The sequence below is a fragment of the Triticum dicoccoides genome, chromosome 7B, assembly GCF_002162155.2.
Source record: "Triticum dicoccoides isolate Atlit2015 ecotype Zavitan chromosome 7B, WEW_v2.0, whole genome shotgun sequence".
Lineage (NCBI taxonomy): Eukaryota > Viridiplantae > Streptophyta > Magnoliopsida > Poales > Poaceae > Triticum > Triticum dicoccoides.
Genome location: NC_041393.1, coordinates 494625241 through 494641668, shown reverse-complemented (window position 1 = coordinate 494641668; position 16428 = coordinate 494625241).

The window sequence follows — 16428 nt, the reverse complement described above, 5'->3', positions numbered from 1 at the left end:
ATGGATCCTTCGATCATCAACAACGACGCGGTCCAGGGTGAGACTTTTCTCCCCGGACGGATCTTCGTATTCAGCGGCTTTGCACTGCAGGCCATCTGGAGCAGAGTGAAAGCTACGCCCCTGGCCATCAGGTCAGATTTGGAAGTTTGAACTTCACGGCTGACATCCGCGGAGGCTTGATCTTCGATGGATTCGAGGCACAGCCGAGCACGCCGCACTATCACGATGGGCATGATCTAGCTCTGCTGCCGGACAGTGCCCTGGAGGCCGCACAAGAGTCCGCTCCGACCCTTAACTCGGAGCCGACTGCGCAGATCGAGGATGGCTGGCTAGACACCGCCTCGGGGGCTGCTACCTCTATGGCGATGGAGCCGAATACCGCCCCGGTCCCTTGTGAAGCTCGTGACTCCGAGGTGTCAGACTCCTTGCCGGACTCCGAACCTCCCACGCCCCTGCCAATCGAATTCGATTGGGCGCCGATCATGGAGTTCACCGCTGCGGACATCTTTCAGCACTCGCCTTTTGGTGACATCCTGAATTCACTAAAGTATCTCTCGTTATCAAGAGAGCCCTGGCCGGACCACGGTCAGTACGGTTGGGATGCGGATGACAAAGAAATTCAAAGCCCACCCACCACCCACTTTGTAGCCTCTGTCGACGATTTAACCGACATGCTAGACTTCGACTCCGAAGACATCGACGGTATGGATGATGATGCCGGAGACGACCAAGAACCAGCGCCTACGGGGCACTGGAAAGCCACCTCAACTCACGATGTATACCTGGCAGATACATCAAAAGGAAGCGACAACAAGGAACAACGAGACGCGGCGAAGGATAATTCCCCCGAAAAACAACCAAAACGGCGACGCAAGCGCCGCCTGAAGTCCTGCCTCGACAGCAACAGCACCCATACAGACCCAGCCATAGAGCAGGGCGAACCAGTGGACGACAAACATGCCACTAAGCAACCGCCCGAATAGGACAAATTGGATAGGCAACCCATCCACGGCGAAAACAACAGTCCGGATGATCTAATGCCGGACACATCACTGGAGCATAAGAATCTCCACAAAAGGCTCGTCGCCACTGCAAGAAGTTTGAAGAAGCAGAAGCAGAAGCTCAAAACGGCGGAAGACGTACTCAAGACCGCAGATAAATACGGCGATAGTCACCAAGCAAAGAGCTACCCGAAGCGCAAGCTGTTGCCCGAATTCGACGAGGAGGCCGTAGAGCCCCCACAGTCAAAGAACAAAGAGGCCGCCTGGTCAGATAGATGACCACATGACAAACAAAGAGCGGCAAGCGGCGCCGCACACAAGCCGGCACACGATCCACATAAGGATCCTCGTAAAAAGGATGGCCCGGTCAGGTCCATCTATGGGCCAAGAAAGAAGGCTCCAAGGAGCAACACAACACGTCGAGTGTTCGAAAATAACGGCACACCCAAATACAGGTGCGCCGCACACCCCCTATGTTTCACCGATGATGTACTGGATCATGAATTTCCAGCGGGATTCAAACCCGTAAACATAGAGGCATACGACGAAACAGCAGACCCCGGAGTCTGGATTGAGGATTATATCCTACACATACATATGGCTAGAGGAGACGATCTCCATGCCATAAAATACCTACCCCTCAAGCTCAAAGGGCTAGCCCAACATTGGCTCAAAAGCCTCCCAGAAAATACTATTGGAAGTTGGAAAGAGCTCGAGGATGCGTTTCGGGCAAATTTTCAGGGGACTTATGTCCGCCCTCCGGATGCAGACAATTTAAGTCACATAACTCAATAGCCCGGAGAGTCAGCCCGCAAATTCTGGAACAGGTTCCTCACCAAGAAGAACCAAATAGTTGACTGTCCGGACGCCGAAGCCTTAGCAGCCTTCAAACATAACGTCCGAGACGAATGGCTCGCCAGACACCTCAGCCAGGGAAACCCAAGGACAATGGCCGCACTAACAAGCCTCATGACCCGATTTTGCGCGGGAGAAGATAGCTGGCTAGCAAGATGCAACACTAGCGACCCGAGTACATCTGAGGTCAGGGATGGAAATGGGAAACCACGACGCAGAAAAGATCAGCGCCGGACTAAGGAAAATGGCCCAAAGAGCACGGCGGTCAACGCCGGGTTCAAAAGCTCTCGGCCGAACAACAAAACGCTGCCTCTTAAGGACAACACTGACGAGCTATCCAACCTAAACAAGATCTTGGACAGGATATGTCAAATCCACAGTACCCCCGAGAAGCCTGCAAACCATACCCACAGAGATTGTTGGGTCTTCAAGCAGTCCGGCCGACTCAACGCCGAACACAAGGGGCTCGACACACAAAGCGAGGACGATGTCGAACCCCACAAGCAGAGCACCGGAAAACAAAAGAATTTCCCACAAGAAATCAAAACAGTAAATTCACTTCAAGTGATAGCAAGGAAAAATAGGGCGGCACCTACTAAAGTACGCGCCGCACGGTCCACCCCAGCGGAGTCCCGAAATTGGACGTCAAAACCAATTACTTTCGACCATCAGGATTACTCCAGAAGTATTCGAAACGCAGGATGGACTGCTCTAATATTGGATCCTATAATCGACGGACTAGAATTTACATAAGTCCTAATGGATGGCGGCAGTGATATAAACCTGCTATACCAAGACACCATCCGCAGAATGGGGATAGACCCTACCAAAATTCGCCATAGCAACACTTCCTTTAAAGGAGTAACGCCAGGCCCTTATGCCAATTGTACGGGCTACTTACTACTAGAAGTCGTGTTCAGTTCATCCGACAACTTCCGTCGCGAAAAGGTAACCTTCCATATCGCCCCATTTAAAAGTAGCCATCAAGCACTATTGGGACACGAAGCTTTCGCCCGCTTTAACGCAATACCGCATTACGCGTCTCTCACACTTAAAATGCCCGGTCCACGCGGTATCATCTCATTGAAGGGAAACTTCGAGTGTTCCTTGAGTGCGGAAGAACGTGAGACTGCCTTGACAGCCACACACTAATCCGGCGTTGCTGATCAAAGCCCCTAAAACAGGTCATTCAGACCCCGAACATGGTTCGGCGAGTTCGGTATAAATAAAACAAGGGGCTTTCTAGCCGCGTACCCCTTTACAAGAGGCTGCACGAACGAAGAATGAGAGCCAATAAAGCTTAATTTTATTCATTTTTAAATCATACTCTTTTCATATACATTTTTCGCACGATTTTTTTTCAAACTAAGTTCTTCTCTTTTACAGATGAACAACGTGCTACACCCGTCCAGGATACAGCACAACGGAGACACAGGCGCAGACGTGCAGCAGGGACCCGTCACAAGGATTCTTTTCAGATTAAGACCCTGTGTAAACCTTTTTTACTGTCTCTTGTTGCTACACATCCCCCGGTTTCTTACCATAACCGAGGAGGAGGCTGGCGTTTTGGCATCGTCCGCGTCAAAAGATTTCGCGCGTAACTGGACACTAGGGGCTTAGGGCATCGTTCTGCCCGTTTTCATAAAGACCGAATACCTTAGGGAGTGTTCGGCGTCTTGAGTTAGGCCTTATATGCATCAGCTCCGAATCATGTCTTTGGTCAAATGTTGGGTTTGACCGGCTCCTGTGTTTTGCTGCCTTACGTTCCGTATCATCGACTAACGCGGCACCATGAGAACTACTGCGATTGTGCCTCGGTTCGGCCTGGCGAGCACCTCAGTAGAGAAAGCCGAAAACTGACTGTCATGAGACTGTCATGATATAGCGAGAGACTGGTCAACCACTCGGAATGTCTAGAATTCCTCCGCTTTGACGAAGGACCGTTTCCCGGTCAGACACATACGCGCCCCGAATTCGGAGAGCACGGTGCCCCTACGGGCTATATCGTAGCCCCACCTTCGAACTCCTATGGCTAAGTGAAAGTGATAAAGCATTATAGTCCGGTTGCCTAGTTTGCTACGCTACCACCTCCTTCACAGGACCAAGACATTGGATTAAGTGTGAAAATGCGCCTTTTTGCAAACACCCCCGCACCATGTGCGTGGGGGCTGAAGCCGAAGACTGCCATCTTTTAGGTTATATATACATATACATTAACGGCCGCACAGGAGATATTTCAATACTTGAACGCACAAGTATAAAAAGCCCTTATATTATAAATATGGTTTTACAAATCATACATGTCATTTGAACATAATGTTTTTCGAGCACTGCGACTCTATTAAATAAGCGCCCTGCAGGACTTCCTCAAAATAGTGCTCGGCGGGTAACCGACTTCTGTCTGAATCCCGGGATGCAACATCGGTGGCGTCCATCTCTGCCCAGCATGTTTTGACACGGGTGAGAGCCATCCGTGCAACCTCTATGCATGTCGACCGCCTCATCGCCTTGATATGCGGCACACATCAAGGAATTGCTGCACTAAGCCAAAATAAGTCTTCCGCTTGGGCATTTCCGGCCACAGATGAGCCACGACATCCTTCATGGCAAGTCCGGACAACCTATTTAGCTCAGCCCACTCAGCCAACCGATCGGTTAACGGAAGTGGACGCTCCGGACTATGGAATTGAGACCAAAAAAGCTCTTCCATTTTGTGATCCTTTTGGCTTCGGAAGTGCACGACTACGTCCGCCGCACTAGCCGCCAAATTAAGATAAGGATCCTCCGCACACCACAACTGGCCTAACTAAGCATACTTCTGATCCGTGAACTTCCTACGCAGCAGGAAGGGCTTTCCAGCCGCAACGTCTCCGGCCTGACGCAGCTCCTCCTTGCAGAATGGGCATCCTTTACATCCCTCATTGCAGAATGGGCATCCTTGGCTTCGGCGGTGGCCTTCTTCAGGTCCTCTTGCCCCGCTCGGCGTTCTCATTCAAGAACCTCATAGCGGTCGGTAGCATCCTTCAGCTTCATGGCCATTCCGGCCATCTCCTCCCTACTTCGGCAGTGTGTAGCCTTTTCGGCTTTTAGCTCTTGGGCCGCCTTCGAGGCAGCCGCATCACTCCTTCTGGCTTGCTCCTTGGCTCGAGCAAGCTCTGCCCGAAGGCCCTCCATAGCAGCGGCGCCATCTGCATCAAGCATACATGTTGTAAGGCGTGGGCATCAGCTCCCTTACAAGGTGACCACGGAGAAACCACCCACCTTGTGACTCGTCAAGTCGCTTATTGACCAGCGGATGTCCACCGAACGCTCCGACCCCTAAATAGGAATGGCGACATCTTAACACTGAGATTATGATCCTCGGCACGCCGTCACTTCTAACAACGTACCGAGTCTCAGGGGCTACTATCTATACAGGGCGCACTCTTTGTGCAAAACTATCAAAAGCGGATGAAATCCTTTCAATCACTGTGCTCATTAATGTACGGTGATCTTCTGAGATAGACGCCCTCTCGAGCAGATCCTTCAGCTCTTCCGGTCGTACACCAGTTGGTGTCGAACTCTCCGGCCCCGCCAGACTCGGGGAGACCCTCCGCGATGACACATCGGGGTCATCCGCCCCGCCTGACGGCGCGGCAGATGGAGACATCTCGCTCTCCATCATCTCTGGACGAAGATCCCCCGAAGATGAGCTTAGCTGAGAAGGGCTGAGATCCGAACTACAAGGTAAAAACTTCGATTATCCTCAGAAATAAAAATAGGGATGTCCCTTATTACAAAACTCCCATTTTTCTACTTACGGCTCGCTGGAGGGCTGATCCCTTGGGGAGACAGTGCGGCCGGGACTTCTCCTGGCACAGGACCTTCCGGTGCAGATTTCTTCCCCCGCTTTAAGGCCTTAGCCTCCGGGTCTTCAGAAGCGGTCCTCTTCTCCCCCTAGAGGGAGGGATTCTCGATCCCCCCCTTCTTGAGAGCCTCCTTAGCAGATGCGGTAGTTTTCCTGTTCTCCCCTTCGCCCTCTTCCGAAGGCGCAACCTCCAACATCTTGACTAACACGGGATCCGGCGTGGTCTGAGGGAGGGGGGCCGGACACCGTATCAGTTTTGCTTTCGCTATCCACTCCTGATCAAGGGATAGCTAGTTAAAAGGCAAATCTATGATAAGTAAACCGACGGTATGTCCGGACACAGGACTATTTACTTGAGTATTCGGGCGATTGCAGCTTAGGCCGGCGTCCTCGGTCAAGTCCGGACACATCTCTTGTGATCCGAAGAATAGTTTGTACATCTCCATGGGTGTCGTACCCATGAAGTGTTGAAGAGCTCGCGGTCCTCCGGATTAAATTCCCACAGGCGGAGGGGGTGACATTTGCAGGGCAGAAGGCGCCGAATCAGCATAACCTGTGCCACTACGATCAAATTGATCTCCCTTTCTTGGAGGTCTCGAATGCGGCCCTGCAAAAGTGGCACGTCCTTGGACAGCCCCCAGTCAAGCCCTTTGTTGACCCACGACGCCAGCCGTTGTGGAGGGCCCGAGCGAAAGGCAGGGGACGCCACCTGCCTGCTTCCCCTGGGAGCGGTGATATAGAACCACTCACGTTGCCACAAGCCAAGCTCCTCTTGAAAAGAGCCCTCGGGCCATGGAGCATCGGCCCTCTTACTTATAACTGCCCCTCCGCACTCTGCCAGTCGCCCCTCGATCATCTTCGGCTCCACATCGAAGGTCTTGAGCCACAATCCGAAGTGAGGGGTAGTGCGGAGGAAGGCTTCGCAGACAACAATGAACGATGAGATATGGAGGATGGACTCCGGAGCCAAGTCATGGAATTCCAGCCCATAGTAAAACATGAGCCCTCTCACGAAGGGATCCATCAGGAAGCGTAAACCCCGATAGAGGTGAGACACGAACATGACGCTCTCACCAGGCTCGGGAGTGGGAAAGACTTTCCCTTGGGCGGGCAACCTATGCAAAATCTCATAGGTTAGGTACCTGGCGTCTCTCAGCTTTAGCACGTCCTCTTCCGTGACGGAAGAGGGCATCCACCGGCCCTCAAGGTCAGAGCCGGACATTGTCAAAGGTCCGAAGCTCCCGAATCTGGAGCCTTGGGTGTTGGAACTCGGGGCGAGGGGCGGATTCGATTGAGGATTGAAGAAATGGGACAGGCCTTGGTCTCATTATAAAGGGGTAGAATACCAAGAGCCGTCCCCGTGACCGTTTGGAACTCGCCTTCGATGGAGGAGGCGTGGCAACAGACGCGGTTGGGCTACCCACGTCCGTGTTGATGAGAATCCCGGAATAAGGGGACACGATCTCTGCTTCGACAAGACATGCCAAGGAAACCGCTTCACTAAACGCGCTGAGGTGGAATAATAAAAAGGATTCGAGTAAAGGCTTGGCCGTGGTGTGACGTCACGCCACGAAATACGTCAGCAGATTGAACTTGTGTAAATATTATTCTCTCTACGGTGGTATGTGGAATTTATTTTGCAGAGCCGGACACTATCCTGGTGTTCACAATCTTCTATGAATTATTCAGAGGAGGAACCCGCCTTGCAATGCAGAAGACAATATGCGTGCCGGACTCGTCGTCATTGAAGCCTGGTTCAGGGGCTACTGAGGGAGTCCTGGACTAGGGGTTGTCCGGATAGCCGAACTATCATCATTGATCGGACTCCAAGACTATGAAGATACAAGATTGAAGACTTCGTCCCGTGTCCAGATGTGACTTTCCTTGGCATGGAAGGCAAGCTTGGCAATACGGATATGTAGATCTCCTACCATTGTAACTGACTCTGTGTAACCCTAGCCCTCTCCGGTGTCTATATAAACCGGAGCGTTTTAGTCCATAGGATGAACAACAATCATACCATAGGCTAGCTTCTAGGGTTTAGCCTCCTTGATCTCGTGGTAGATCCACTCTTGTACTACCCATATCATCAATATCAATCAAGCAGGAGTAGGGTTTTACCTCCGTCGAGAGGGCCCGAACCTGGGTAAAAACATCGTGTCCCTTGTCTCCTATTACCATCCGGCTAGACGCACAGTTCGGGACCCCCTAGACGAGATCCGCCGGTTTTGACCCGACAGTCTCCTTGAAAGAAAAAAATGTAGGAATTTTAATGTTCACTTGTCCTCCTTTTCAAATTCCTATTCATGAAGCACAAGACTAAGAGATAGTAGCATAATAGCATTATAACCGTACATTTTCTTTTGGTTTGACTTAATCTCACCATGCTTCTTTGCATCATGTGATCTTCCAATTGTTGTGAATCAAACACCCAGATTGGCAGAAATCCCGTGTTTTTAAATTCTCTGTTTTGCACATGCATTCCTATCCTATTCATGTCTACTTCCTATCCCTGCATTGTTAGAATCCTCAAATTCAAACAAGCCCTTACTCAATTACTTCTGTTACAGATATGTGTCAAGGAAAACCCTGTGTGGTTTGTCCTGCTCCTGTGGCGCTGTATTCCACCCCAGCTCAGCTGCTCCAACGACGGAAGGGTTCACCACAGCAGGGATCTGCTCTCCAGATTGTCTTTCGCCGCCTCAGATCTTCTTCCCCGCCGCCGGCAGCCACGACAACTGCATTACCATCATCAACTGAGCAGATGACCTTGAGCACTACACGGATCCGCAAGAGAGGTCGCACTCTTCCGTGTTTGCTTACGTTATGCATCGCTTAATATGATGACATGCTACATTATCATCGTGTTCACCTATTAGACTCCGAGTCAGGTCCAAACTAATGCTGAAACTTGAGTTTTTAAATGGTTGTGGGGTACATATTGGGGCAGCAATTAGTAGTATCTGTCTACTATCTGGTTAATCTCAGGTATCTACTATGAGTTTCATGCTGGGTGCAAACAAACATTAAAGGAGCCATTATCTGTATTTTTTATCTAAAGCTATTATCTGCCTGCTATCATTGGTTTTGGGTCTATCCACATTTTGCTACCATCACTCTGGATTTGTGCATGGACTCCATACATAATCTCACTATGTTTTATTCCTATGCATGCCAGTTATTTTACACAATGGAACTGATCATGTAGAGCAAAAGAGATGCGCCTTGCGTGGCAATAAAACTTCATGCAAACGTCGCTCCATGGTGGGTGTAAAGGCAGCCCCCCTCCACCCATTTTGGATCGTAATCAAGAGGAAGATAACTGATCTGAGGGGGATTCAGAAGGAGAAGACCACTCCTATTTACCCCATGAGGTCTTCGCTCTAACTTGGCATACTGATGTTGGTAATATCATGCATATGGTGCCTTGCATTGCTTACTGTATACATTAAAGATGTCATCTGCTTAGTTTAGACATGCTTTGTGTCAATGCCATCTGTTTAGTTTCTTTATCGTATATGTGAATCATGCCATCTTGTTTAGCCAGGCATCATATATGTGAATTTTGCAATGCTACCCTGGTTAGCCAGTCATCTTATATGTGAATTATATCATGCCATCATTTTTTTATTACATGTTAAATTTGTCAACAATTTGAGTACAATCAATTACTCTTCCTGTGCATCAGCCATTTGGCACGGTCATGGAAAAATCTGGAGTGGAAACAAGGTCTTCAGAGCGGACAATGCTATCTGACGAAGCGCACGTCCTGCTGGTTACCGATAGCTCCTTAGAGGAGGATTCAGAGATGGATGACCAGTTATATTCCACCCCCCTGAGGTACATGCTCTAACTTGGCAGGGTTATGTTGCTCATATCGTGCGTATGGTATCTTGCATTGCTATGTCATTTGCCTAGTTTAGACATGCTTTGTGTGAATGCCACCTATTTAGTGTCTAATTACCATATATGTGAATTATGCAATGCCATCTTGTTGCAAGACATTATATATGTGAATTATGCATTGTTATCTTGTTGCAAGGCATTATGTATGTGAATTATGCAATGCCATGCTGTTTAGGCAAGCGTCATATATGTGAATTATATCATGCCGTCCTTTTTTTCTATTTCTCATTGCTTTTGTCGACAACGTTTGTATATTCAACTGCTCTTCCTGTGCATCAGCCATTTGAATTGGTGATGGAGAAATCTGGAGTGAAAACAAGGTCTTTAGAGCAGACATACATACGAAATCTGTATGTCATTCTATCCTGTTTAGTTAGCCATCATACATGTGAAATTGTGTCATGCTATCCTGTTTAATTAGCCATCATATATGTGATGCTATTCTGTTTTATTAGACAACATAAATGTGAATTATTTCATGCCCTGTTTTCTTCCCTACTATCCATTGCACCTGTCTATCTTACAATGTCTGTACATTCAATTACTTTTCTTGTTTATCAGCCATTTCAATTGGAGGGAGTGATGGCAGTATCTGTGGGAGTAAAAACACGGTCTTCAGAAAAGATCATGCTACCTGCCGATGCAGATAGAACCACGGTTGTACTTGCCCAAGAACCAGCCCCACCACACATAACCCAGACTCATGTAGATTGTACCCCTACCCAGTTGGACAGAGAACCAGCTACACCCCTTCTAACCCCAGCAGATAGTAACCCAGTTCCCGTTGACACAGCACCGTCTCCAGCACAGAGCACCCAAACATGAGAAATTAGTAAGGCAACTGCAGTGCCCAAAGCATGAGGACCACCACTGCGAACCCCAAGTCAACGCTTAAAAAACAAGAAGAAGAATTGTTCTCAGGTCAGGTTCCGTAGCTATGGTTCATACTACTTTGCTCTTGCATCAATATATTTACTCATACAAACTAATTTCAAATTTGAAGGATGCAATTGAAACTCCAATGGCGCAACAGGTATGTTTTAAACCTGTTTCTTTAACGTGTTTGGCTGTTTGCTGTTGTAACTTGCTCTATGTTGATTTCAGTTTCAATTGAATAAATAGTTATGTTCTCATGCCATGCACATTACAAGTGTTGTTATTGCTATGTAGTTTCCCACACCTATATTCTGTCTATGCTGCTTTGTCTTAAATAGATATTATTTGAACTGTATCTATCTTGATTTGGCAACATAAACTAGAATGATATAGACCGTATAGTGACCATACTACATAGATATATGTTTGTTTCACGCTGTTATCCTATCCACCTTACTACTGAACTAGTTTACCAAAATGAGTTTCATATACTACATTGTAAACCTGTGATGTGTTTGTTTGTTTCTCTTTTAGAACGCGCATAAAATATAGGAGAAAAGTACCCCGTTCTGCAATGGTAAAGGAAGTAATGCAGATAAGGTTCAAGATAGTGAAACATCCCTGTTGGTCTCCAAAAAAGCTGATAAAAACTATATTGAAGACACTGAGACAACCCCAAAGTCTTGTCTTGATGTAGTGTTTGAGTTACTGGCTACTACTGCTGGCACCAGCTCTTCGAACTCGTTGCCTGAATTAGTTCGGCTTCTTGAGTCTCAACTTCAAGTTTAAAGACATCAATCAGATGTTATGCGACAACAAGACGAAGGGCTGAGGAAGTCCCTGCAGAATTCAGATGCATACTTTATGGTGCAACAGCAAGTGCTGGAGGACTTAAGCGCCAAACAAGAGAAAGTTAATAAGCTTTCTAAGCATCTTGCCAGCATTATGGGTACCCAGGATATTGTTTCTTGAGCTCTTCTGAAGTGGTTTTAGTTCTGGACTTGTTTTGTTGCGGCGCTTATATGCTATTGTGTTCCCCATATTTGCACTGGTGGCGAACTTTGATGCCCAGTGGATGTAATATGTGTAATAGCCGTGATATCCTAGCGTAAGTTGCTTGCTTATTTATTTCCATATTGTCTTGTTTATTTGTTTGCTTGTAGTCAGTGTAGTTCTTTTTCCGTGGTTTGCTAGTGGCCGCAATAACCTATTTTTTAAAACTAGGCCACAATAACCATGGGATACATATTTACTGTAGTTACCATTTCCCTCCTATAGGCCGTAGAAACAATGGGCCTTCTACGTGTCATAGAAACAATGTGCCTTATATGGGTCGTAGACACAATGGGCCTTCTACGGGTTGTATCATCAATGGGACTTGTACGGGCCGTATGATCGGTTGGCCAAACATGGGCCAATAACGTACCGCATTATGGTCGTAAACGGGCTAGAGTTGGAATCGTCTGTTCATGAGCCGACCATAACGGGCCTTCGTTAATCAGCCATATTTGATGATGCTATGAAAATGTCTAAGGGAGTCCTGGATTAGGGGGTATTCGAACAGCCGGATTATATACTTTGGCCGGACTGTTGGACGATGAAGGTACAAGATTTAAGACTTTGTCCCGTGTCCGGATGGGACTCTCCTTTGAGTGGAAGGCAAGATTGGTGATTCAGATGTGTAGATCTCCTCCTCTGTAACCGACTCTGTGTAACCCTAGCCCCCTCCGGTGTCTATATAAACCGGAGGGCTTAGTCCGTAGGACAAGAACAATCATAATCATAGGCTAGCTTCTAGGGTTTAGCCTCTACGATCTCGTGGTAGATCAACTCTTGTAATACTAATATCATCAAGATCAATCAAGCAGGAAGTAGGGTATTACCTCCATCGAGAGGGCCCGAACCTGGACAAACATCGTGTCCCCAGCCTCCTGTTACCATTAGCCTTAGATGCACAGTTCGGGACCCCCTACCCGAGATCCGCCGGTTTTGACACCGACATTGGTGCTTTCATTGAGAGTTCCTCTGTGTCGTCGTGATTAGGCTTGATGACTCCTTCAATCATCAACAACGGTACGGTCCAGGGCGAGACTTTTCTTCCCGGGAAGATCTTTGTATTCGGCGGCTTCGCACTGTGGGCCAACTCACTTGGACATCTGGAGCAGATCGACAGCTACGTACCTGGCCATCAGGACAGGTTCGGAAACTTGAACTACACGGCCGATATCCACGAACACTTGATCTTCGACGGGATAGAGCCTGCGTCAAGAGCGCCGAACACTCACGACGCGCATGACTTAGATCTGCCATCACATGGTGTTCGGGATGTCGCACCTGCAGCTGCCCCGAACTTCAATCTGGAGCAGATCACGCCATCCGAGGATGGGTGGATGGACCCCGCCATGGAGGCCGCACACTCATCGGTGTTGGAGCCGAACACAGACTCCACCTCTAAGGAAATCTGTGTCACCAGACCCCCGGACTCGTCTCCGGCCTCAGGGTCTGAACCGCGCACATCCGTGCCCGTCGAATCTGATTAGGCACCGATCATGGAGTTCACCTCCGCGGATATCTTTCAACACTCACCCTTGGGTGACGTGCTGAATTCGTTAAGGTCTCTCTCTTTTTCAGGAGACTCCTGGCCGAACTATGTCCAGCTCGAGTGGGGTACGGACGACGAAGAAATTCGCTGCCCACCAACCAGCCACTTAATAGCCACTGTTGATGACTTAACCGACGTGCTTGACTTTGACTCCGAAGACATCGACGATATGGACGATGATGCAGGAGAAGAAAAGGAACCGCTGCCCATCGGGCGCTGGACAACCACCTCATCATACGATATATATATATGGTGGACACCTCCAAAGAAAACAATGGTGATGAGGCAACAGAGGACAATCCTTTAGGGAAGCAATCAAAGCATCAGCGTCATAAGTGCCGCTCTAAGCCCCACCATTGCAATACCGGCACAGGAGACGATAGCAATCCAGATGGTGCCGAAGACGAATACAATCCCGACCAGCCCAACTTTGGGAAGGCCGAGCAAGAGGACGGGCAAGCTAGCCCAGACGAACAGGCAACAGACGAAGACTTGGAGGATGACAATTATTTGCCTCTCTCCGAAGACGAGGTGAGCCTCGGTGATGATGAATTTGTCATGCCTAAGGATCCCGTCAAGCAGGAGCGCTTCAAGCACCGACTTATAGCCACTGCAAGAAGCCTGAAGAAAAAGTAGCAGCAGCTCCAAGCTGATCAAGACCTGCTAACAGACAAATGGACTGAGGTCCTGGCGGCCGAGGAATATGGACTCGAGCGCCCAACCAAAGGTTAACCAAAGCACAAGTTGCTACCTCAACTCAAGGAGGACGCACTAGAGCCTACACTACCAGCGCAGGACGAGGCTGACCGGCCACCTCGGGGTCGAGACAAAGTGATGTATCAGCCCGCACCCTGCCGCCCATACACTACGGCCCGTGGCAACACGCATGACCTGCGAGACATATTGGAAATAAAGTAGTACAGTCAAGATCGATCTACAGATCGCGGGGGCACGCCACAACGCGTGATGATGACCGTCATGCTGGATACACTAGCAACAAATCCGGTCGGGCCAAACACAACAGACCAGACTCATCCGAACTGCATCATGACATAGCCCGGCATAGAGGCGCCGCACACCCCCTCTGCTTCACTGATGAAGTAATGGATCACCAATTCCCAGAAGGGTTTAAACCCGTAAACATCAAATCGTATGATGGTACAACAGATCCCGCGGTATGGATTGAAGATTTCCTTCTCCACATTCACATGGCCCGCGGTGATGATCTACATGCTATCAAGTATCTTCCCCTGAAGCTCAAAGGTCCGGCTCGACATTGGCTAAATAGCCTGCCGGCGAACTCCATTGGCAGTTGGGAAAACTTGGAGGACGCATTCCTCGTCAACTTCCAAGACACTTACGTGCGACCACCGGACGCTGATGACTTAAGTCACATAAGTCAACAGCCTGGAGAGTCAGCCAGGAAATTCTGGACTCGGTTCCTAAATGAAAAGAACCAAATTGTCGACTCTCCGGATGCAGAAGCCCTTGCGGTTTTTAAGCATAATATCTGGGATGAGTGGCTCGCCCGACATCTAGGCCAAGAGAAGCCGAAGTACATGGCAGCCCTCACGACACTCATGAACCGCTTCTGTGCGAGCGAAGACAGCTGGCTGGCTCATAGTAACATCACATCAAGAAATCTCGGCACTTCGGATGCCCGAGATAGCAACGGAAAGCCATGACGCAATAGACATAAGCATTGGAATAACGGTGATAACACCGAAGACATGGCAGTCAATGCCGGATTCAGTGGCTCCAAGTCCGGTCAGCGAAAAAAGCCATTTAAAAGAAACAATCCGGGATCGTCCAGTCTGGACCGCATACTCGACCACTCGTGTCAAATTCACCGCACCCCTGATAAACCAGCCAATCACACTAACAGAAAATGCTAGGTGTTTAAACAGGCTGGCAAGTTGAATGCTGAAAACAAAGACAAGGGGATGCATAGCACGGACGATGAGGAGCCCCGCCGGCCGAACACAGGGGGATAGAAGAAATTTCCTCCCCAAGTGAAAACAATAAACATGATCTATGCCACCCACATTCCCAAGCGGGAACGTAAGCGTGCACTAAGGGACGTCTATGCGATGGAGCCAGTCGCCCCAAAGTTCAACCCATGGTCATCCTTCCCGATCACCTTTGATCGCAGGGACCATCCTACCAGTATCCGTCATGGTGGTTCAGCCGCATTGGTCCTCGACCCAATCATTGATGGATTCTTCCTCACGCGAGTCCTCATGGACGGTGGCAGTAGCCTGAACCTGCTTTATCAGGACATAGTGCGCAAAATGGGCATAGATCCCTCAAGGATCAAACCAACTAAAACCACCTTTACAGGTGTAATCCCAGGTGTAGAGGCCTATTGTACGGGCTCAATAACACTGGAAGTGGTCTTCGGATCTCCGGATAACTTCCGAAGCGAGGAATTAATCTTCGATATCGTCCCCTTCTGTAGTGGCTATCATGCACTACTCGGACGAACCACATTTGCTCGATTTAATGCGGTACCACACAATTCATACCTCAAGCTCATGATGCCAGGACCTCGCGGGGTTATAACAGTTAATGGAAACACAGACTGCTCTCTACGTACGGAGGAGCACACTGCGACCCTCGCAACAGAAGTACAAAGCAACCTTCTTCGGCGAAACGCCAACTCGGCGATAAAAACCCCGGACACCGTCAAGCGAGTCCGGAGTACTCCGCAACAGGACCGTTAGGCACACCAAGAGCTCGACTAGCAATTCGGCCTCCACCCTAGTCCCAGTCAAGCAGCCAAATTTGTGCCGCACGTACACAATTACGCCCTAAAAATACCATGGGCATGGGCGGAGGCACGACGGCGATGCGGACCACAGTGCGCCTCAACCGTCACGAGACCCGCATACCTTTATCATCTTCTTTCTTTTCAGGACCTTACTTTCGGGAAGCTCCCTTAGAGAACCTGGTCATCGGACTCGTCACGGGAAGGAAAAACCAAGGAGGAAAGAGGCTTTGCGTACAAGGGAATAGCCAGGTGGTCTCTGTTAATGATCGTTGTACCTGTTTTACATACCTACACACAGTCTGCCCTTGGATAGGACATGCCAAATAGTCCTATTTTTCCTTATTGCATTACTTGTAAACATACGCTTTGACGTATTACTTGCATAACAATGGGAAAATATACAACATCAGCTTATTATTATATTTTCTTTATATTTTCCCTTGACTGCTTATTTAATACAAATTGCACCTATACACTTTGGTATGGTTAGTTCGCCAGGGGCTTCATCGTGCCCCATAACACGGCAAGCAAAGTCCAAACACTCTCGACAATGCAGCACCCCGAACTTATA